This window comes from Heteronotia binoei, chromosome 18 (genome assembly GCF_032191835.1).
Source record: "Heteronotia binoei isolate CCM8104 ecotype False Entrance Well chromosome 18, APGP_CSIRO_Hbin_v1, whole genome shotgun sequence".
In the NCBI taxonomy this organism is placed as follows: Eukaryota; Metazoa; Chordata; class Lepidosauria; order Squamata; family Gekkonidae; genus Heteronotia; species Heteronotia binoei.
Genome location: NC_083240.1, coordinates 3,615,351 through 3,640,299, shown reverse-complemented (window position 1 = coordinate 3,640,299; position 24,949 = coordinate 3,615,351). Strand labels below are relative to the sequence as shown.

Sequence of the window (24,949 nt, the reverse complement as noted above, 5' to 3'; positions counted from 1 at the left end):
TTTAAATGTCTTCCTTCCCTCCACCCTCCCCTTCTCTGATTTCACCTCAGAGGCGGAGCAGAGCGGGTGACGCCGCTGCGCTGCTGCCGCCTCTTCTCCGCTTCACCGTAACTACTCCTCCGAGATGGGCTCAGGCTAAGCCCATCTCGGAGGAGCAGCTACGGTGAAGCGGAGAAGAGGCAGCTGCGCAGCGGCGTCGCCCGCTCCGCTCCGCCTCTGAGGTGAAATCAGAGAAGGGGAGGGTGGAGGCAGGCCAGGAGAGTGGCGAGCTACGAGCCCGGGTCCTAGAAGGACCCAGATTCGCGGCTCGCCACTCTCCTGGCCTGCCTCCACCCTCCCCTTCTCTGATTTTACCTCAGAGGCGGAGCGGGCGATGCCGCTGCACTGGCGCCGCCTCTTCTCCGGTTCACCTTAGCTGCTCCTCCGAGATGGGGCGGCTCGCCACGCTCCTTGGTGCCATTCCCTCCTCTTCCCCCTGCTTCCATTTTTTTTGGAGAGCGGGGGAAGAGGCTGTAAATCCTGGGGTCCCCCACCAGGGCGGGAGGGTTGGGAAGCCTAGTGCGTGTGTGTGTGCAGAAATGTTTTAAATAAGAACAAATGAATGTGAGGATGAAAACAAGAAATTTAAGTTTTAAAGCAGGGGTGTCAAACTCATTTGTTATGAGGGCCGGATCTGATATAAATGAGACCTGGTTGGGCTGGGCCTCAGCCAATAGATGGAAGAGAGGCTTGGCTCAGTAGCTCTGCTGTGCAATTGAGAGAGCCTGGCAAAGCAAGCTAGTCCTTCCCCCCCTTCCTCCCCAAGGGAGGAGCCTCAGCCAATGGGGAAAATAGAAGTTTTGCTCTGTAGCTCCTGTGCAATTGAGCAAGCCTGGCAAAACAAGGAAGCAAGAGAGAGAAGGAAGCAAAAGAGAGGGAGAAGGAAGCAGATGACAGCCAGTTGCTTGGGGGCCTGATAGGAGCCATCTGGAGGCCTGATTTGACCCCCGAACTGCATGTTTGACACCCCTGTTTTAAACGCTAGTTAAAACTTTAACACATTCGTTCCAAGTTACAAGATATTAGCTCTTCCCAGATGGATGTTCCAGTGACCCTGTGCAGCTCAACTTCAGAGTAACCACCGGCTAAAGCTGAGTGGCTCGTGCAATCAACAGTTTCCTCTCTGGCTGGCACCCTCACCTCTTCTCCAGGCTGCTCCGTTCCGTTCCCACCCCCCACCTACCAGTTGGCCACAGTCCAGAATATTAAAAATTAAAAGAAATAAAAAAGTTCAGAAGTCCTTGTAGTCAGGATCGGTGGCTTTGTCTTCCACGCTGCTGTACTCTTGGCCTCTCCCTTGGAACCTTGCGTTTCTTGCAAGGAAGGCTCATATTCAGGAACTTCTTTCTCTCTGCCACTGGACAGCTCTGATAATGGTGAGGAGAACTGGAATAGACCTGGAAGAGATCTCTTTAGCAAGGTGGACATCTTCTGTAGGACCTGGTTTTCGAAGGGGGGGGGGGGGGTTAAGCAGGTATCTGTGAAAACAGGCTGAGATAACAGAGTTGATTATGAAACGTTGAAAAACCGGTATTCAGTCACATTTTGAGTTTAAGAAAAAAAAAATCAAAGGAGGAAGGAGAAAAACAAATTTAAAACAGTCTTTCGTTATAACCAGCATTGGAAAAAATGCAGGAAAGGGCAACTAGAATGATTCAAGGGTTGGAACACTTTCCCTATGAAGAAAGGTTAAAATGCTTGGGGCTCTTTAGCTTGGAGAAATGTCGACTGAAGGAGGACATGATAGTGCAGTTTCAAAATATTACACCTACTGTTCAGCACACCATGAAATATATACCTGCATAGACTACATCCTTGTCTCAAAATCTTTCACTAAAGCGACCTCAGCTGAGATTGGTTTAAAGTTGTCAAGTGAACATATTAACATGAACATATGAAGCTGTCTTATACTGAATCAGACCCCCCCCCTTGGTCCATCAAAGTCAGTATTGTCTTCTCAGACTGGCAGCAGCTCTCCAGGATCTCAAGCTGAGGTTTTTCACACCTCTTTGCCTGGACCCTTTTTTGGAGATGCCGGGGATTGAACCTGGGACCTTCTGCTTCCCAAGCAGATGCTCTACTACTGAGCCACCGTCCCTCCCCAAGTGACCATGCTTGGGTTTCTTGCTCTCTAGCCTTGGACAAAACTCTGACTATGCCTATATGGAGGTTGAATACCTCACTAATGCAGAATAAAACCATTAGCAGGGAAATTAAATGAGAGATTCAAAACTATTTCCAAAACAACGCACACTGCGATGCATCGCAAATAATGATGTGGGATGCAATGGAAGTTACTGTAAGGTGGGAAATTATCTCCATAGCTTCAAAAATGAAAAAGAACAACCGGTGAAAACTTACTGGCAAGGATCTCTGAGCTGGAAGCAGAACACAAGAAATCCTGCAATTAAAAAAATACGCAGAAGACTGCAGGCGGAATTTAAGAGGCTGGAATTGCTTGAGCTGACACAAACCAAAAGGAACTATGGTTCCTGGAACAATTAACTTGGGACAAATCATTGAAGTCTTTTAAAGCTTTTGTCATGGAGAGTCCAAGAAAAGTCACATAAGACACTGCAGGGTGGTTACACTCTGATCCTAAAATAATTTTTGCAAACTACTACAAACAACTTTACACCACTTAAAACCCAGCTAAATGGGATATTCTGAAATACATTGGTTCCAACACTTTCATTTAAAAAAATCTTAGTCATTTACACCGGGAACTTTTAGAACAACCTGTAACTATCCAAGAAATCCAGGAGACCATCAAACTACTAAAAAATGATAGAACACTTGGCTCTAATGGCTTCACAGCCAAATTTTATGAATGTTATTTCAGATCTTGCAGGCCCATTAACCAGCAAATATCCTGTCTATTATAAGGATGTCTCTCAACATTTCCCATTATCACAAATCTAAATGCATCAAAATATGATCACACTCTTAAAAACGCTGCGTAAGGGGAACGTCCATAATTTTATGTTTAATACAAGATTTTTGCTCCTCAATCTTAACCCTTATGTAATGCACAGATTGTCCAATATAACACTATTTGCATGTGCAATCTGTAAGGTATATAGTTTCAAGTGCCAACCCACTTACCAATTTTGAAATTATCCTCAGGGATTCGGAAACTTCTAATTGTGTTGATAAGGTAAAGTCCAGTTAGCATTCATATGGATTAAAATGACATATTTTAGAAATCAGACATTCTAGACCGGCTGCAGCTCAGGTTATGTCAGACAGGGTTTCTACAATCTTGTCTGACATACCTAAGCTGGTATAAAGTTAGACCTTTAAAAAAAATTTAAAAATTAATTGGCAAAGAAAAGTGTGTGTTCCCTTTAAGAGGTTACAGTTTAAGCAGTGAAGTGGAAGGGTCAAAGCCTTGCACGTCTAACGATTAAGATAAAACTCGAGTGCAAATAGATACCTTTGATCTATAACCTCAGTATCATCATTTTTGTATAATTTGGTTAATATTTGTATAATTTGCATAATTTTGTGAACATTAATTCTGTGTGGATGTCACTTTAAATTGTAATGCAATGAGATAGTAATTAATGAAATCAAAAATGTTGGGTGGTGAGAACCAGGTGCAGGGTAACAAGGAAATGTGCCGATCTGGAAGTTAAATTATTTCTCTGTGTATACAAGACGTTGTGTTAGAATTGTGGTGGAAAGGTATGAAAGTATAACTGTAAAGAGGAGTTTGTGTATGTTTATGTTTAAATAACTCTGTGAAGCAGCTTTTGTGGAGAGATTAGGCTGATGAAGTGACAAGGAACGAAACTGTTATATGACCTGGAGTGCAGGCCTTTCATTCTCTCTCCAGTGGAAGTCATGGATTCCTTAGTGGCAGCACGGAAAACAGGAGGACACAAAGACACACACAGAGAAGCGGGCAGTGTCCTACAAACGTGGACTCTTTTACTCTCAGCCCTCTTCTGTGATTGCATTTATTACCTGTTGCTGTTCTGGAAGTATAAGTGGATATTCATGTGTTTTTAAGTCTTTGTCACTAATACATGCATTTGTACACACATTGTGTGAGAATAAGTGCACTTCCGGCCTCACTATTTACATATATTGACTCCCCAGGATGTGTCCCAGAGGAATGGAGATAGGCAATAAGAGTTCCATTTTTCAAGATAGGGAGGAGGGATGAACCAGCCAATTACAGACCTATCAGTCTGCTTAGCATAGTGGGAAAACTCTATGCAAGCCATCTATTAAATAAATTTAAATCTTGGATAGAGCACAATAATTTACTGGCAGAGGAGCAGGCTGAATTCAGAGGGTCGCTCTACTTTGGGACAAAGTTTGATAATGCAACATCGGATAGATAAATACGCAGTCAGTTCTACATTTCTTGGCATATTGCATTCATTGATCTAAAGTCAGCCTTTGACTCCATATCTAGAAAAAAACTTCAGGAGAAGTTAGAAACTACTACTATCGACCGAAGGCTTCTTCATTTAATGCAAGCACTATATGTTAACACAGAATCAGATATAATAGGAATGGCACTTTACCAACTCCATCCCAACAGCAAAAGGGGTGAAGCAAGGACGTGTCCTGGCACCTTTATTATTCATCCTTTATATCAATGATTTGATTAGTAGGCTAAATAACACTTCCTGTCACACCCCCCCCCCCCCCCAACTTTAGCTAATAGAAAAGCCATGCACTCCTGTATGCCGATGACACAGTACTCCTCTCTAGAAACCCCTGTGGGGCTCAAAAGAGCACTTCAGGCATTTACTCTCTTCTGTAATGAGAATCAGCTGGTAATTAATTACCAAAAAAACCCAAAATCATTACTTTCGGGAAGAGAACTTTTGTTGCAACAACATCTTGTTAATCATAGGAAGCCTTGGCTGCAGCCATCGATGTTGGTCAACGGTCTGAAGTTGCTTTAACCTGGTGATGGTTGTCCCTGGAGTAGATCACATCTCCAGTGCTAGTTTGTGATCTATGTTGACTACTGGATAAATTTAAAAGGATCTTTAGCTTCCACAGTTACAGTGAACAGTTACAACTGCCGTTGAACGGAGTCAAACAAGGCGTTTGAGAGTCCACCATATTTCTAATTCAATTTCTCTGATCGTTCACAGATTGTCATTTCATAATCCCTCCTTTGCCTAAAAAAGGCTTCTTAGAGGGTACTTGACTACTTCCTTCTCCTCCCGAGTCATCACTATCTAAACTTTCTGATTCTGAGGTTGTCTGATCTGCCCATGATATTCTTTTTTTAGTTCGATAGTGCTCCCCACTGTCATCATAAACACTCATTTTCTAGCTCCTGACTTGCATACCATAAGACTAGGTGAAGAGGTGCTGTTTTCACACCCTTGGAAAAGCTGCCTTGCCCTTGTTACCCCTTGAGCTGAACTGTCTCAGCCCAGAGCCATGTCAGTGAAACCATGCCAACAGATGCACCCTGGTGGGTCTCTAAACCTATATGCGATTTTCCTACTCTCCTAAATTCTATGGACATTGCAATCCCACTAAGAACTCTGACAAAGACTCTTTTTTGCAAGGGTGCTGTAATGCTGTGGACCAAAATTATATATGGTTCCTCCTAATTTTAAGTTGGGCAGGCTGGAGGCCTGCTTATAAATTTTTAAATGTTTTTTTTTTTCTGGCAAAGCCCTAGAACCTAAAGGTCAGGCCCATTAGAGAGGGCCTTGAGTTGGTGCACCTGCAGATTTGTTGCCCAGGGAACTGAAGGGAGACACCTGTGGCTGACACCCATATCTGGGTCTCATTAATATTATTTTGTGGAGTTGAGTTCTGATTGGGTTTTTCGAATCTACCCACGAGGGCTCCTTAAGAATAAAAGATTACCTTTTTCTTTGTTCTGGGCCCTCTACGGGACGATTGGACTAGACTCTGGGACCCTAGACTCTACGCTGGGGCTCTCTGTTTGTGGATTCAATGGACTTTGTTGCCTGATTTCTTTGGAACCATATGGTGCCTTTAGTTAAGTATATTTTGCAATGTTATTGTTTTGGCTCACTGCTCTTAATGATAATTTTTAAGCCTATCTTTAAATAAACTCTTTTTTCGGTTTAAAAAAAAGAGCTTTCTTGTTGCTTTGAGTGGGGGGTTATAGCAACATGCCAAAAGCTTACTCGACCGCCCCAAAGGTTGCTTAATCTACCAAATAAGAAAAAATACCTTGTCTGGGGAACTCCTGGCCACATCTGCTGTGGTTGGGCTTTCCCTGGTTTTAGAGGATAAAACTCTGAGGTTGGGCTGGGATCTCAGAGTGAAAAAAGTAATCCAACCTGGTGGCAGTTTACCCCAGGACCCGGTTTTGGGCCTGGATATTTGGATTTTTGTTTGAGCCACCATTCTAACAGCCCGCCTGGTCTCGGTCATAAGGGTCGGACCGTTACAGGTGTGTAGGAAAAATCTTCCTTTTTTTCCCCCAAGCCTCTGCTTGTCCGTGAATTGTATATGTACTTGTTCTGCGATATTGCTGAACAGAATTTGGTTGCTGTGCTATGCATTCAATCATAGTGTTATACCATTACCCACTTGTTTAATACTTAGGTTACTGCCTAGTGGTCAACCTTCCTACTGCATATATGTATATATTTCTAGAACAGCCATTTAGAACAATTCTTATATAGTCTCTGTGCATTGACTTGCCTCACAACTAGATTACTGTAATGCCCTCTACATGGGGCTGCCCTTATCTCAAATCCGGAAGCTCCCACCGGGAAGCCAAGGGAGTGCTGGAGGTCTAACTGGTGGGTAGGTGCACTGCAACAGGACATTCCAGAGTATTCCAATATGCCTAACTATGCATCTGGGCCTACGAACTGGGTTGAACAAAAAGGAAACCAAAGGCAAAGGACTCTGGAAAGAAGACGAAGAACAGGACTGACCTACGTGACACATGCTGGGAAAGACAGAAGGCAAAAGAAGAAGGGGACGGCAAAAGAAGAGATGGCTGGACAGTGTTACTGATGTAACGAACATGGATTTGAGCAGACTTTGGAGGATGGTGGAAGACAGGAGGGCCTGGCATAACTTTGTCCAGGGGGTCACAAAGAGTCTGACTCGACTGTGCGACTGAACAACAACAAGCATAAAAAAATATAGCAATCAACACCGTCCTCAGCATTTGTTTCCTCCTGTCTCTCTATCTGCTTTAATGTGCAAAATCCTTCTAATCATATTACCCTGTGACACTCTTTATTTCTGGTTGTCATTCCCTCAATTCTCTGCAGTAGAAACAAGCCCTGGTCATCTCCTCCTGTAATTAGATTTATGATTCTTCCCTGGGTTATCAAAGTAAAATAAACCTATCGATCAATCAGATGGTATCAGCCATCTGTTTTACACACATGGAAACATCCTCCCCAGGATGTCTCCCACCTTCCCGATTGATCATTAGTTTGGGGACTAATGATCAAAGTTGGGAAGATTTCCATCCTTTGACCTATCAATTAACGTCACAACCCAGGACACCGGGCTAAAAGAGTATAGAACAGGCTGCCTTACTCCAGCCAGGTGTGTGACTCAGAAAAGGCGCCCAGACTTGAGTCTCACCCCCAAGACAGCTTGGATCCAGGCATAACTACACGCAGATCATTGGCTATTCTGCTCAAGGATTTGTACACATCTTTTGTTTATAGGGTTGCCAAGTCCAATTTAAGAAATATCTGGGGACTTTGGGGGTGGAGCCAAGATCAAGGCTGTGACAAGCATAACTGAACTCCAAAGGGAGTTCTGGCCATCACATTTAAAGGGACGGCACACCTTTTCAATGCCTTCCTTCCATAGGAAATAATGAAGGATAGGGGCACCTTCTTTTGGGGCTCATAGAATTGGACCCCCTAGTCCAATCTTTTTTGAAACTTGGGGAGTATTTTGGGGAGAGGCACTAAATGATATACTGAAAATTTGGTGCCTCTACCTCAAAAAACACCCCCCCCCCAAAGCCCCAGACACCCGCGGATTAATTCTCCATTATTTTCTATGGGAATAAATCTCCCTAGGGAATAAAAGAGTTCCCAGCATACATTTCCCTCCCTTCCCCCCGCTTTCTGATGACCCTGAAGTGCGGGAGGGCTCCCAAACCGGGGGATCCCCTGCCCCCACCTGGGGATTGGCAACCCTATTTGTTTAGTCCCATGGTAATGCCTGACACCTGGACAAATCTTTTGTCTTCTGCACTTACTACTCCTCAGGGTATCCTTGCTAAATTGCTTGAACCATTAACACCCATCCTGGCTCATCATAACCCATTCTGACACATAATACTGAATCAGTGATACCCATTATTTTACCCTGGTGATACATTCATGTGTCCAGGATAAGCTCATCAACAACTATTAAGGTCTCCATAGTTGCAGGAGGGTCTCCACCTCTCCAAACCCTATATAAACTGGGTCCAAATGACATTATGTTGTTCATTCTGTAAGGCATCATATACAATTCGTACACACATACACACACTCCTGGTTAGTCTCTGTAATTGGGTCTTTGGGCATGTCACGCAGGTCGTGCATGCTCTCCTGTCCATTTTTCCTTGCCCTGTGGACATCTGTACTACAGGACAGGTAGTATCACCCGCTTCAACCAAAAACCTTACAATTCCCTATCAGTCACCTCTATCCTTCTTAGCCCTTGATTGAGTATATTTTATTGTTTGTGTGCGTGATCGTACCTTGTTACATAATTTTCTAGCAAACATTCTAAAATATATCTAAATCTGGAGTCTTTCTTTATGAAAACCGGACCTTCATATAATTTGTGAAGACCTCAGCTCCTAATTTGCTCTACCAAGTCTCCCTCTTGCTAATTTCCCCATCTAAAAGACTCCTTGCATTTCCAGTAACAATCTGGAAAAGGTGATTGTTACCCCCAAAATATCCTATTTTGTCTCAAACTCCTCTGTTTTTTTCTTTAGTTTTGCTTGCATGAACGTATCCAGCTGAATGCCTTGGATGTACAATTGTGTTCATATTTGATCATTAATTAATACATTAATTAAACCAATTTCCTTTACTTTGGTCTTGGTTATTTAAAGAGCTATTCCTGTTGAAACAACCCTCCGTAAATTCTGGTTGCCCTTAAACTGCCAGCCAAGCCTCACAACTAAATTCCCCACCCCAAGTGGGGAGGGCAGTCCAGCTAACAAGAGAGAAGGCCCTAAACACAGTTTTTTGATTCCAGGAGAGAAATCTATGAACAACCGAGGGAGGGGGAGAGTCGACATGGGAGAGCCCTTGACATGGGTGTGGATGGAAAAACATCCTTTCTTAGATCCCACTATAGCCAGGAATGCCACAACCTATCTGTTTAAGGTACTAGTTTCTTTATCCAACTGTGTTTGCAGAACTTAAAGGAACTCTCTCACTTACACCCTAAACAGGTTAACTACTCTTTCCTGACCCCAGGGTTTAGAAGGTTGTTGGGGGCTGTTAATAGTTTCAGAAGATCGCCCATCTTGGTCTAAAGTAGAACGAAGCTAGATTGGAGTCCAGCAGCATGTAAGGGACCAACAACATTTTGGGGGTATACCCTTTCAACGGTCAGAGCTCTCTTCCTCAGCTGCTGTTATAGGTTTTGTTGCTGGGAGATATTCTAGAAGGGGATATAGTCAAGATGGCATTATCAAGGTAGCTTGTCTCTCAAAACTGTTGCTCTGCTCAACCTCCAGACTGCTGTTTTTAACAACTCAGGTAGTAGACAGAGAAGGGGTCCCTGGCAGAGTAGATCATTTCTGGATGGAAGGTCCAACGGGATTCCCAATGACCACTCAAACTCCACCACAAAAGTTGTTAATCTTTAAAAGCTCCTGGACTCTTGTTCTTTGGAACTTGATGACTGCCAAGGCACAGTTTCACATGTCCTATTCTGAAATATTTGCAAGGCCTCTGGGTTTCATTACCATTTCATCTGCTCCAATTTGCCCACTGAGCCATTCTGCTGTGATGACATTGATGTCCCCGCTATAACGACTGTCTTGAAAGATGCCAGTTGAGTCTCTGCCCAGTTCAAGACTTGAGCTGCTTCTGCATGAACAGAACTCGACTTTGTGCACTTCTGGTGGATGAGTGGAAGTTTGGATCAGGGCATCAGTCTTTGTGGATCAGGACTTCAGTTCCAGTCAGAAGAAGAATCTTGAACATCCAAGAGGCCCAGGCCAACTGCCCTAAGTTCTAGATGACGGATACTCCATCTGGACTCTGGGACCATTTCCCCCACTCTGTAAGATAGCATCTGTTGTGACCAGCATTCTGGGTGGGTCCCTCATGAGGAGAACCCATCTGTTGCCAGCCGCTGGACAACCATCTTAGGAGATCCCACCAAAGCCAACAACTGTAGAGGAGAATAACTAGACCAGGGTCCTTGAACTTTGGAATACTGGCCCAAGGTGGCGAATGCAGATTCAAAATGGCTGCCCTAGGAAATGCAACCAGCTCCAGAATGGCACAAATGAACATTCAGTGTCTTGCGTGGAATCTATGGTGAGTGTTCCTTGGGTGAGGGAAGGTGTTCACGCCATCGCAGAGTCTGGAATTCTGTGCATGATGATGCTCGTGCACTCCCATGTGTGACATGTGGGGAGGACTGAATATTCACGTACAGTTCTGAGCACTCACCAGTAGTTGCCAAGTACTGGATCGAGGTCGGTGCTTTTGTTGATTCCCAGTTCTCTACAGGCTCCTACGATGTTCGTGCCAAAGTCTAACCTGAGTAACTTGACAGGTTCACAATGTTATGAAGAATCTGAGGATGTTTATGAAGCTGGAAGTATCCATGGGCTTGATTACTTCGATGTGGATGGCTCGGCTATTCAGACATGTGACGAGTACTGCCCAGTTGCTCGTCTGTTGGCCTCCTACTCTTGCATGTCGCTACGCTCCAGTGTCCAAACACAATGAGGCCTATCTTGGTAAAGGGGAGCTCTGTACTGAGTTGATTCGGTGATCTGCCATCTTCTGTTGCTGATGCTGCCCCTTGAGCTTGCAACATAGCTTTGGATAATTACAGCAATGCATCTCCTCAATCCAATGATCTACAATCCCGCTGCTCTGATAACTCCTTCTGTGAAATGCCATCCTGGGTGATGAACCAGCAGGTCTTTGGTATTGTTTTCTCCTTTTTGAGACACTCACACTCCTGTAGACAGGACTCTTGGTGCACTCTGTGTAGGATAGGTTTCTCTGCCTAATGTTGCTCGTCTAGCCTGGTCGGTCCAGTTTTCTGGCAATATATTGGATGGTACATGCTACTCCCAGAACAAGTGGTTAGAATAGATCAAAGAAAGTCCTTCTTCACCCAAAGAGTGATTAACACATGGAATTCACTCCCACAGGAGGTGGTGGTGGCTACAAGCATAGATGACTTGAAGACGGGATTGGATAAATATATGGGGCAAAGGACCATTAGTGGCTATTAGTCACAGTGTATTGTTGGAACTCTATGTCTGTGGCAGTGATGCTCTGTATTCTTGGGGCTGGGGGGCCGGGGGCAACAGTGGGAGGGCTTCTCGTGTCCTGGCCCAACTGGTGGACCTCCTGATGGCCCCTGGTTTTTTGGCCCCTGTGTGACACAGGGTGTTGGACTGGATGGGCCACTGGCCTGATCCAACATGCCTTCTCTGATGTTCTTATGTCTGGGGCACTGATGCTCTGTCTTCTTGGTGCTGGGGGGGCAACAGTAGGAGGGCTTCTAGTGTTCTGGCCCAACTGGTGGACCTCCTGATGGCCCCTGGTTTTTTGGCCACTGTGTGACACAGAGTGTTGGACTGGATGGGCCATTGGCCTGATCCAACTTGGCTTCTTTTATGTTCTTACATCTGGGCCACTGATGCTCTGTCTTCTTTGTGCTTGGGGGGGCAGTAGTGGGAGGGCTTCTTGTGTCCTGGCCCCACTTGTGGACCTCCTGATGGCACCTGGGTTTTTTGGCCACTGTGTGACACAGACTGTTGGATTGGATGGGCCATTGGCCTGATCCAACATGGCTTCTCTTATGTCCTTTGTTCTTATGACCAATGAGCGTATTCTTAGAAGCATCATGCTTCCGGGCAGTGCTTGTTTTGATCTCCATCGTCATAACAATTACTTGAGACATACATCAGCATCCTGGTCTGGATCTAAAAGTCCGTGGTGTTCCTCCTCACATTGCGAAGGGCTGTCTCTGGGTGAAGGAGGAGTCTGGGGCCTTTCAAGCAGTTTGACTCAGTCAGCTGAGATGCTAGAATAGGATGCACTGCATGGCCCACAAGATTCTGATCTGCGGGAAAATATCTCCACTGCTCACATCACAAAACTTTTGTTGGCGTAACATCTCCACTGCTCAGGATGTGAAGACCATCTGATGAGTTCCACCCTGTTGCTCACATACATGCAGAACCTGGCTGTCGATATAAACTAGCACCACTGCTGTCTGTGTAGAAGGTTGTTGCCTCAAACGCAACATCCAGTTCTCTCTATCACTATCGTCATGTCCACGGCTAACACAGCACTACACAGTTCCGGCTTTGGGATGGTGTGACCCTGTTGTGATGCTAGCCTGGCCTTTCCCACGATGAAGCTCACACAGATGCAACTCTACCCACCGGAGACCTTAAAGTACACTGCTGCTGCTGTCCCCTTGGTTGATGCATCTCAGAAGGTATGCAGCTCTTTGCTGGAGGCAGCAGTGAGTGTGATGGGGATGTGTATGCCTTGCAGACTGGTAAGGGAGTTGTTGTTGTTTCAAATCAGGCTAAGGGAGTTTCTCCATGTTTCCCAGTCCTGTCTCTGCCCAAGGGGAAGAGGTTCATCCCAGTCTTTGGTTCCCTGGGAGAGTGCGCATAGTAGGTGCATTCCTTGGATAGTCACTGGAGATGAGAACCTCAAGGGACTGAGCAGGCTGCACACCATTGACAAAACACCTCATCTGTTAAACTGCTTCTCTTGAGCTGGCCCTCGGAAGGTGAAGGTGTCCCTCTTCCCAGAGCATGCAGTTCTCTGGGCAATCTGAAAACTTCTGGAGGCCTCTTTTCTCCAAGTCCCATCTGATAAACCTGGGCCTTCTACTGCCCCTGAAGTCCTGGAGGAGTGGGGATGCCCTGGACCCAGTGACACCCAGAGTGGGGGCTGCAGGTATATAGTAAGGCGCTATAAATGTTGCTGGAAGGGGCGTAGGTGTAGTCAACTTCATATTGGCACAGAAACTGGAGACAAATAGACATGGACTGCAGGCATATAGACAGGAGCAGTGGGAAGCTGCAGGCATTGCTGGAGACACTGTCTCTCTCAGGAGAGGGGCTTGGATGGCTTCTGGTGCTCTCAGCTGTCCAGAGGCTGGTTGGAACCCCAGGATGGTAAGATGGGACACCTGAAGTGGATCCATGAATTCTGATACTGTTGCAGGGCTCTGTCTTCTGGCTAACTTCATTGCTGTGAATAAGGACTGTTTGTCTTCTATAGATAAGAGTGGGCTTGTTGTCCTCTTTGGTCATCTGGAACACTGTAGCACCCAAGACAGATTCCTTTTCGGTTAGCGTGAAGTGTTCCGGACATGGCTTCAGGTGCAAGGCTCGCCCATTGTGCTCATCTTGAAGGCGCTCGCCTGCTCTAGCACCTGTACACAGTCTGTTCAACTGTTCCCCACAACAACCCATTATAAAGCTCTAGCCTCTGGCACGTGGGGTGCCAGGAGGTCCCTTGAGAACCTCACGGCAAGCCAGTAGATCAGGAATGCCTGTTCCCAACAGGAGCAAGAGCTGTGTGTCAGGATCTGGGCTGGTGGGGAGGGGAGTTGACTTGCTATTGGCCTCAGATGAGAGTGGTGGAGCACCACGTCTGCTGTGAGAACCTGGTTGCCATCGCTCAGTAGAACGTCACTATCCAGCAATGGTGGCAGAGAGAACTGGTCTCTGCCATTGAGGAATCTGAACTGGAACTCAACAGCTCTCCTCCCTAATGCATGTCTTCAGAAAAGTATATTGAACTTCCTCCCAGGTCAAAGAGTTCAGAGAACGCTGGACCAGGCCAGGAGCGACTGCTTCACCCATCAAGAAAGCGTACGTCTGGATGGCCTGCAGAGAAAACTTGGCAAGGAATATCCGAAGACAGGATCTTTGGCTTATTTTTAATCCACTGTGGGGGATGTTTTGACTTGACACTTCTGGGGAGGTTGTTGCAGTAAAAGAGCTCGACGTGGGTTGCTGGAGTGGGTTGGAGTCTGGATGCAGGGCTTGTGGGGTTGCTTGTCATCACACACACACACACACACAGGTAGTTGATAACAGCTTTGCAGCCCTTAGGCATGTAGTCGTTGGACTTGCAACACTTGAAGCATACCTTGTACTCCTTTATCAAAGCTTTCTGCTCCTCTGCTGGTTCCCCTCTGAACTCCCTGTATTTGTTCAGCGGGTGTGGTTCCTTGAGGAATGGACAGCTCTGTTGACTCCCACTCTGGCAGCCTCTCTGCCTTTGGATTTTGCCATTTGGATTTTGGACATACAATGAAATTGCTAAGCAGTTGGGTTAGAATGGATAAAAGGAAGTCCTTCTTCACCCAAAGGGTGATTAACACATGGAATTCACTGCCACAGGAGGTGGTGGCAGCTGCAAACATAGACAGCTTCAAGACAGGATTGGATCAACGTATGGAGCAGAGGTCCATCAGTGGCTATTAGCCACAGCGTATTGTTGGAACTCTCTGCCTGGGGCAGTGATGCTCTGCATTCTTGGTGCTTGGGCGGGGGGCAACAGTGTGAGGGCTTCTAGGGTCCTGGCCCCACTGATGGACCTCCTGATGGCACCTAGGTTTTTTTGGACACTGACACAGAGTGTTGGACTGGAGGGGCCATTGGCCTGATCCAACAGGGCTTCTCTTATGTTCTTATGAGACACAGAGTGTTGGACTGGATGGGCCATTGGCCTGATCCAACATGGCTTCTCTTATGTTCTTATGCCAGGACACTCCACCATTGTCTTCCTATTGGACACTGCTGTCTTGGGTTTGGTGTCCTGCGAGGGTGTCTTCTCAGCTCTAGATACTGGTGTGGGGCCCACCCCCACTGGGGGTTATGAATTTTCGCCATCTGCTTGACAAAGCTTCTGAGGGTATGAAAAGGAAGGGTACTAGCCCAGACATGAAGTTTGTAACTCACCACTGCTTTGCCTCGCTTTTCTTTAAACACAGGCAGTAACTTTTCTTTGATTTCCATCTGTACCATGCATTGGCTAAGACTCACAAGCCCTGGTAACTCCAGCAAGAATATGAAGGCTTCTAGTGTCCCCGCCCCACTGATGGGCCTACTGATGGCACCTGGTTTTTTTGGCACTGTGTGACACAGAGTATTGGACTGGAGGGGCCATTGGTCTGATCCAACATGGCTGTTATGTCTGGAGCAGTGATGTTCTGCATTCTTGGTGCTTGGGGGGGCACAGTGGGAGGGCTTCTAGTGTCCTGGCCCCACTGGTGGACATCCTGATGGCACTTGGTTTTTGGCCACTGTGTGACACAGAGTGTTGTTCTGGAGGGGCCATTGGTCTGATCCAACATGGCTGTTCTTATGTCTGGGGCAATTATGCTCTATCTTCTTGGTGGTTTATGGGTGGGGCAACAGTGGGGGGACTTCTGGTGTCCTGGCCCCACTGGTGGACCTCCTGATGGCACTTGGTTTTTTTGGCCACTGTGTGACACAGAGTGTTGAATTGGAGGGGCCATTGGCCTGATTTATGTTGGCCAGATTCAATGTGCTACCATCAGCCATCTTCTCTGAAAGATGTCAAAAAATACCATATGAATTCAGATGATGCCCATGTAGCCTGGGCACTATTGAAATGGTTTCTCGTGTTTTATTAAACTGCCCTTTTTACATTAAGACTCGAGAAAAATTATTTAACTCTTTTCTTTGTACCTGGTGTGGCCTTCCCAATTGTATTATGGTCCAATAATTACTTTCCTGTTATAACTTTTCCATAACTTTTAATGTTGCCTGTTTTCTTCAGTCTGCAATCCAAATTAGGGAAACTATTAACTGACTAATCTAGTTTTGGCTGGTTTTACAATTGCTTTGACTTATCTTTTTAAAAAATTATGTACTTCAATTATTTTTAAAAAATCTTTAATATGCCAATAAAGGTCTGTCTGTCTGTCACATTAATAATCCCTTATTATGTGCCCTGCAATATTCCTTCAGGTCTGGCAAGTAGTACAGATATTACATAAAAACTGGCATGTCATTCAACCCCTATTGGGGAATTTGGAATTTCCTGTTATAGGCTGGAAAAAGGGATGCAATTTTAGAGATTGCTTAGTACACTCAGATTTCAAAACAGTAACATTCCATGAAGGCACTCATCTTCCGATTGGACATTTTAAATGTGGGAAGGGATGCCTTGTTTGTAATTATATTGTGCAAAGTAATTCTGTTATTATCAATTTACTTGGCATCTGAATCATTTCTCAAATTGTGAAACATCAAAAATCATTATCAAAAATCATTATTGTGCTTATTGGTTCATTTATGCAATCATTTAAGGTCTGCTTTTTGGAGCACTTATCGCGTGTGAAATTAAAAATAGAGGAGGTGCCTATTGTTAGTCACATGCTGGAATTTGAGCATGATCCCAAAGACCTTAAACATGATGTCATTTGCAGAATGCAAACTAATAATAACTACTTGGAACATATGTCTGCCCTCTTTTTTTTCTTTTTCCTTCCATGATTGTGAACTGCACAACTTGAACCTGACTATACATCTCAAACTATCACTAAAACTGATTCTTCTTGTGTTTCTTTTCTGGTTTGGGCAGGGTTTTTTAGCCTCTCACCAGCTGGAGATGATTTTGCACCAAGTCAAGGAACACATGGACCACTACAGATTAGCTGGCTTTGTTTTAGAGGTATGTCACTTTGTGTATTTCCTCCCCCCCCTCCTTTCAGCTCTGCCAATATCTATAGTAGACACAACAAGAATAATAATGTCTATATATGATGTAAGTCTCGCTTCTATATATCTATGGCTTAAACTAGGCTGCTAGGGTTACAATATTTCATTTTCATAGGGGCTGAGAAGTTTGGAGCTGGGTCAATAGCTTCCTGCCATTCAGTATCCAATGTCCCTTGTTTAACAGCCCTTGCTTGATCTAAGGTTACTGTTAATAGAAACTCTGGGGAAAAGCCAAGCAAATTCAGTTTCTGATAGACTCCCTTAAGCCAGTTAGAATAGCAGAATTCACAATGCAACAATGCGTAAGAATTCACAATGCAATACCTGAAGAGGAAAGGTTTCTTTTTTTCATTATAAGAGATTGTGTCCAGATGCAAGCATCTGGCAAGAGGATTTTTCAGATCCACTGTGCCAAGTGTAAACGCAGAATTTAAAGAGTCAATTATTGCAAAAGGTACCAAAAGATTGTCAAATACAGTCCAAAATAAACAAACTATTTCAAACCTTGGGCTTATTTTACTGAAGAGTTAAGCAAAGAGAAGGCTGTGAATGGGAGGAGGGGGTGGATAGGGGGAACAAATGAAGGAAAAGAACGTTGAGAACATGAATATCCAAGCCCAGCTCTCATACTGTCACAATCCTGTTACCTTCTGTCTTCCCAGTTGCTCACTCTCTGCAGCTCCTCCTGACGAATCCCTCCCAGCAGGGCACAGAAGTGTGTGCAGAGCAAGACCCAAACTAGAGGTAGCAACCTGCTTGGGGCTGCCAGGAAGCCGCTGCCACCACTGCAAGTTCACCTGAAATGCCATGAGGTCCCAATCCTAATCAGGCTTGCAGCACAACTCTCCCCCTCCCTGTATAGATGATGCCCTTTCCGTACTTCACAAGGCCAGGGGAGGGGCGCCGACAAAGGGAGGTGCCAAATTGGGTATGGAGCCCATTGTATCCTATGGGACAATAAAATAGAATGGCCCATAAGGGGACGCCATTTTTTTATTTCCCCCCCCCTCAAAAAACATGTAGATACGGTACTGCTACCAAAGGCAGTATCTAACTGCCTTTGCCTGTTTTTACTGCAATCCTTGCTGTATTCTCTTACCTACGAAAGTCAAGACATCATCAGCATAACGAGTCAATCTCTGTGGGAGTGCCCAACCATTCTCTTCACATTCATCACTGTGGCTTCTTCTTACTCGTCCGCCCCTCTCTTCTCTTTCCTTTCACTCAGCCCTCGCTGCCCTTGCCCTGTTAGCATATGCTTTAGAAATGTTTATTGAGTATTGGAGTCAGCTCTCTAGAATGCTGCTCTTTCTTTGAAATAACCTCTTTGTTGCAGTAGCAAGGAGGCTCCATAGGACACCGCCCTGAGCCCATAATGGGGAGGGCGGGATATAAATCTAAAAAAATGAAAATAAAAAAATAAAATAAAATACCCTGGAGCTATGGAGCAGTGCAGCAGCAACAAGAGAGACCATGAGGGAGATCGTGCATTTGCAAGCCAGCCAGTGCGGCAACCAGATCAGGGGCGGAGAGAGACCAGAAGGGAGAACACGCACTTGCAGGCTGGCCAATATAGCAATCAGATTGGGAGCAGCGAGAGAGACCAGGAGGGAGAACACGCACTTGCAGGCTGACCAATATAGCAATCAGATTGGGAGCAGCGAGAGAGACCAGGAGGGAGAACACGCCCTTGCAGGCTGGCCAATATAGCAATCAGATTGGGAGCAGTGAGAGAGACCAGGAGGGAGAACACACCCTTGCAGGCTGGCCAATATAGCAACCAGATTGGGAGCAGCGAGAGAGACCAGGAGGGAGAACACACACTTGCAGGCTGGCCAATATAGCAATCAGATTGGGAGCAGCGAGAGAGACCAGGAGGGAGAACACGCACTTGCAGGCTGGCCAATATAGCAACCAGATTGGGAGCAGCGAGAGAGACCAAGAGGGAGAACACGCACTTGCAGGCTGGCCAATATAGCAACCAGATTGGGAGCAGCGAGAGAGACCAAGAGGGAGAACACGCACTTGCAGGCTGGTCAATATAGCAAGCAGATTGGGAGCAGCGAGAGAGACCAGGAGGGAGAACACGCACTTGCAGGCTGGTCAATATAGCAAGCAGATTGGGAGCAGCGAGAGAGACCAAGAGGGAGAACACGCACTTGCAGGCTGATCAATATAGCAACCAGATTGGGAGCAGCGAGAGAGACCAGGAGGGAGAACACACACTTGCAGGCTGGCCAATATAGCAACCAGATTGGGAGCAGTGAGAGAGACCAGGAGGGAGAACACGCACTTGCAGGTTGGCCAATATAGCAATCAGACTGGGGCCAAGAAGAATTCTTTAAAAAGGATTCTGTGGGTTTCCATCAGGTGAAGGTGGAATGAGGAATGGATCTTCTCTGAAAGGTGTCTGTTGGCTCACACTAGTGCCGTATGAGCCAACAGAGAAATTATTCATCCTGCACAAGCAGAATTTCAAAAAGGACAAGGCACTATAGATGATTGCCTAACTCTCTGAACAATTAGCATATTCTGGTATAAATGGCCCTACAAAGGCACTTTAATGTTGCATTTGTGAACTTGGAGGCGGCATTTGATTCTATTAATAGATTCCAATTATGGTCAAAGCTCGCTGCATGGAACATTGATAAGGGGTTATTATTTCTGCTTTGTGAGCTCCATAAGTACACCTTTGCCCAAATCAGGGTGGGAACATCTGGCTCTTTAAGCAACAGTATCCCTATTAGTAAAGGGGTGAAGCAGGGATGTGTGTTCTCCAACTGCTTCAGGCCATCGGAAGCGATAAGCTCGCCATACAGACATGCAATGTGAAACTTGGCCACCCTGGCAGGGCAAAGAACATCTTCCTTAAGGGTTTCAGGGAAAACCTTGTCGAGGTCTCTCAGGGAACACAGAAAGAGTTCATAGTATTTTATGGCCAACTGGCCAAGAGAATTAATTTTTTTTAATGGTGTGGGAATCCAGCTCCTCTAGCCTGTTCCCAACGGCTACTTTTAGATCCATCGTTTCATAATAGGTAGAAGAAAGAAGAGGATGAGAAAGAGAAGGGGAGAAAAAAAAGTGATCCTCTTTGGAACAAGTGATCTGTGTGACTCCATTTTGGCCATGGAAGAGAAAGTGAGCTGCGTATTCCCTTTAGACTTTCAGGAAGCCCGAGAGATATTCCTGGTGGGTCAGAATTTTGTCCGTGAAACGAAGGAGTTCTTTAAGGCAGGTGGGTATGCCACCGACCACTGAAATTTTGCAAGACCACAGTAACTTGTTGAAGGTGCTTGAACGAACCCCAGAGAGCACTGAGGTCAGCAGGGAAGAACCAGCTGACTATCCCTGGACCAAAGGGGGCCAAACTTCAAAACACCCGTACACAGGCCTTCTCCATCGCAGCTCCACATCTATGAACCAGCTCCCGGAAGAAGTGCGAGCCCTGCGGTGCCTTGACCAGTTCCGCAGGGCCTGCAAGACCACTCTTTTCAGGATGGCCTTTGCTGGTTGAGAGACTGCTGTGGGTGACTTCGCTATTATCATTTATAAATGGAATTAGCACCTGGAAATCTGTATACTACTTGGTTAATTGGAATGTTTTAAAGTTAATGTGATTTTAAACCCTGTATAATTTTATGAAATGTTGTTAGTTGCCCTGAGCCCGCCTCGGCGGGGAGGGCGGGATATAAATAAAATTTTATTATTATTATAAGGTGCTTGGTTTTTTTGGTAAAGGATTAACGAGAGGCAAGATGCACAAGCGTAGGACAGATCTGCTGCAGCCCAACTGTGTGGACTTAAAGCCACAGTATTCCCTGCTGCTCAAGAGAGACAGCTCCGGTTTGAACTAGCGGACACCTATTATGAAATAATGGATCGAAATTATTTTTTCCCAGAGTAAAAAAAAAAATTGTTGTAAAGATAAAAGAAGACGACGTGGAACTGACAGATAGTTATCCAAAAGGAATTTTTTAAATACTACGGATTTATATAAAAGGCAAAAAGTCTCAGTGAAAAGAATAGGTGACTATCTTAATAAACAATACTTACCAAAGATCACAGAAGATCAGAGACAGATAATGAATGGGCCTATAGCAATAAGGGAAATAGTGGAGGCAATTAAGAAAATTAAGCCAGGGGAAGCTCCCGGTCCAGATGGTTTATCGGCAATATATGAAAAATGTTTTGAGGAGGAGATTCTCCAGCTACTACATGTAGTGATTTTAGCTCCCCAAAATCCCTAGCATAAGTTCTTGGCCTGTGTGTGTCTAAAATCCTGGTCAAACGCCAGGTTAAAGGGATTGGAGGACATCATAAATGCGGGGTTTGCTCCGCTTGCCCTTTATCTTTGGATTTAAAAGACTTTAAGCATCCCACTACAGGCTTCAAGATCACTTTGCATGATACCACTAGGGTTATCTAGTCCAATGCCCTGCACAATGCAGGAAACTCGCAAATACCTCCCCCTAAATTCACAGGATCTTCATTGCTTTCAGATGGCCATCCATCCTCTGTTTAAAACCTCCAAGGAAGGAGAACCCACCACCTCCCAAGGAAGCCCGTTTCACTGAGAAATCGCTCTAACGGTCAGGAAGTTCTTCTTAATGTTGAGCCAGAAATTCTTTTGATTTAATTTCAACCCATTGGTTCTGGTCCTACTTTCTGGGGCCACAGAACACACTTCAATTTTAGTCTTTCTATATTCATGAGAAAACAAAAGGGATCAAGCTAGGTTTCTGTCAACACATCATAAGGAATCCTAAACAGATCAGGGGAAAGTTTCTCTCCTGAAGGATGAACCAGGAAAATAACAATATATTAGGTTACAATAAAGAATTGAAGAATTGCAGATTTATATCCATTAAAAATCAACGCTAGATCCGGCCGAATTGGTATACTATTGGCCGGTCTTGAATTTACCCTTTTTGGGTAAAATTATTGAGAGGGCAGTGGTGTTGCAGTTAGAGTTTTCTGGAGGATGCTTCCATTCTCGACCCCCATCAGTCCAGCTTGCGCCCGGGCCATGGGATGGAGACAGTGCTGGTTGCTCTGGTGGATGACTTTCAGCGGCATCTGGACCGAGGCGGCTCGGCAGTGCTGATGTTGTTAGACCTATCGGCAGAGTTCGATACGGTCAACCTTTGACGGTGTGCCACTGACAATGGTGCACAGGGTGAAGAGCTTGGGGGTACTACTGGAGCCTGCCCTGACAATGGAGGCCCAAATAGCAGCCACTGCTAAGTCCACATTCTTTCATCTTAGGTGGGCGAGGCAGCTGGCCCCTTTCCTGGAGCATGGCGATCTGGCAACAGTGATCCATGCAACAGTCACCTCGAGGTTGGACTACTGTAATGCCCTCTACATGGGGCTGCCCCTGTGCCAAACCCGGAAGTTGCAGCTAGTGCAGAATGCCACTGCCCGTCTGTTATTAGGGCTCCCCACGTGGGAGCACATTCAGCCGGGGCTCCGGGGTCTGCACTGGCTGCCAATAACATACTGGGTTCGGTACAAGGTGCTGGTTATCACCTTTAAAGCCCTATATGGCCTAGGACCTGCCTACCTTAGGGACCGTCTCTCCCCACATGTTCCCCAGAGAGTGCTTAGATCTGGTTCTCAAAATCTGTTAGTAATCCCCGGGCCAAAGAAGGCCCGTCTGAAGTCAACCAGGGATAGGGCCTTTTCTGTTACAGCCCCCTGCTGGTGGAACCAGCTACTGGAAGAGGTGAGGGCCTTGCGGAACCTTGGGCAGTTCCACAAGGCCTGTAAGACAGTCTTTTTCTGGTTGTCATATAACTGACTGGTGTCTAAAAACTGTGAAGGATGGTTGCAGAATAGATCATTTTGTTTTAGATCATTTTAGACACTGTTTAGATCATTTTGTTTTATTGTTTTAGCTGTTGTAAATTATTTAATGTATTTTAATATTTATTAATCTTATTGTTAGAATCTTATGTTGTAAGCCGCCCTGAGCCCGCCTCAGTGGGGAGGGCGGGATATAAATCGAATAAAAGAAAAAAAAATAAATAAAATACCCCGCCCTTCTCTCTGAATCAGAGACTCAGAGCGGCTTACAATCGCCTGTATCTTCTCCCCCCACAACAGACACCCTGTGAGATGGGTGGGGCTGAGAGGGCTCTCACAGCAGCTGCCCTTTCAAGGACAACCTCTGCCAGAGCTATGGCTGACCCAAGGCCATTCCAGCAGGTGCAAGTGGAGGAGTGGGGAATCAAACCCGGTTCTCCCAGATAAGAGTCCATGCACTTAACCACTGCACCAAACTGTCTCCATAAATTCCATAAGCTTGATTTCTGCCTAAATTCTGGGAGTTAGCAATATATCCTTTATATATGCAAATTGTGGCTTAAAATATACCATTTTGATGACTAAATGTGTAAGTTTAACAAATGCACCACTAGGGGTCGTCAGATGTCAGTCATGAGACTTCTAGGCACACATGCATATACACCAGAGGCGGCCAAACTGCAGCTTACAAACATCTTCCCAGCCAAAGTAATTCTTTTCACTCTAAATTCTCCTGAAATGAACTCTCTCTCTTTCTCTGACCTAGATTCTATGCTAAGCTTTGGCATCAAGCAAGTTATCAGGTGCTTCTGACAATGTAAAATGGCATCGACCCTTCATAGGTGGCTTTCATAAGGGAACCAGCTCTGATTTCCCCCACAACAAGAGTCACATGAGTTATTCATTAACCCTTTAAGTGCACATTTCCTACCTGGAGTCATTTAAGGAACCTTTCTATAAGATGCACCAGCTTAGTAACGTGATATCATAATGTTGCAAACATCAGAGAAGAAAGTTGCACACAGACCCTGGTTGGATTAATACAGTATCCAGACAATACAGCTGCAAGTCAAGAGAAGAAGAAGAAGGGTATTGGATTTATATCCCGCTCTCCTAGTTGACATAATGAAATAATCCCAAATCTCATTCCTCCAAGTGTTTAAAGACACTGTGTGAGGAGTTTCCAGTCTCAGAGCGGCTCACAATCTCCTTTATCTTCCTCCCCCACAACAGACACCCTGTGAGATGGGTGGAACTGAGAGAGCTCTTACAGCAGCTGCCCTTTCAAGGACAACTCCTGCCAGAGCTATGGGTGACCCAAGGCCATTCCAGCAGCTGCAAGTGGAGGAGTGGGGAATCAAACCTGGTTCTCCCAGATAAGAGTCTGTGCACTTAACCACTACACCAAACTGGCTCTCAGAAAGGTTACTGCCTTGACAAGCAACAAAGGCCGACTCCAGTGACAGTGCGGGGTGGGGTGGGGCGGGGGTGACAAACGTCATCACCTTTTGTTTTCTCCTTGCAGAGGCACAATTTAAAACAGATGGTATTTAAAGAACTGCGGGAGAGAAAGGCATCATTTTGTCCCATCGTCTCCTTCCAGGTAAGCTACGGATCTTAATGCACTGATGCATGAGATTTTAGGAGGGTTGAACCTCTTTAAGTCCCGCCAAGAACGTCCTCAAAGTGATTCCATGCTCCGAGCAGCAAAAAATAGGGTGCCTTTTTACATTTAGTAATAGGGTGTCTAGTAACAGGTCAAAGTTCATACACGTGCCTAAACAATGTGGGCAAATGCCCCCCTGTTTTCATTTATGGTGGTCCTGTCCTTACATACAAGAATCATGGGAAATGATTGTTACGGAAAACACTGTATTAAATATCGACTTACTTTATAATCCTGAAGCGCTCCTACTGGAAAATTAGACTCACTCGGGGGTTACTAAAAGAAAATGGGAAATCACATCAACTCTATTAGCAATTGGTAAAACACTGTTGGCATACAACTGGAAAACTCCTCACACAGGGTCTTTAAACACTTGGAGGAATAAGATTTGGGATTTTTTCATTCTTAGTAAACTTGCATGTTCTAATAAAGATATATCTCCAAACTGGTACGAAAAGAAAAGGTACCCAGTTGTTACTTACCTGACTGAACATAATATTTTGCCCAGGAAT

At 45.3% G+C, this 24,949-nt stretch overlaps 1 protein-coding gene and 1 long non-coding RNA gene across 2 annotated transcripts in view; one reads left to right on the top strand and one right to left on the bottom strand.

The window, feature by feature from the left end:
• The window catches only part of LOC132586700 (F-box only protein 6-like), a 106,379-nt gene that overhangs the window by 18,666 nt on the left and 62,764 nt on the right, over window positions 1-24,949 (top strand).
• The window catches only part of LOC132586704 (uncharacterized), a 46,138-nt gene that overhangs the window by 18,981 nt on the left and 2,208 nt on the right, over window positions 1-24,949 (bottom strand). Inside the window, exon 3 of the long non-coding RNA XR_009556383.1 lies at window positions 24,663-24,713. This is a non-coding gene — a long non-coding RNA (uncharacterized LOC132586704). The remainder of the gene's footprint in view (window positions 1-24,662; window positions 24,714-24,949) is intronic.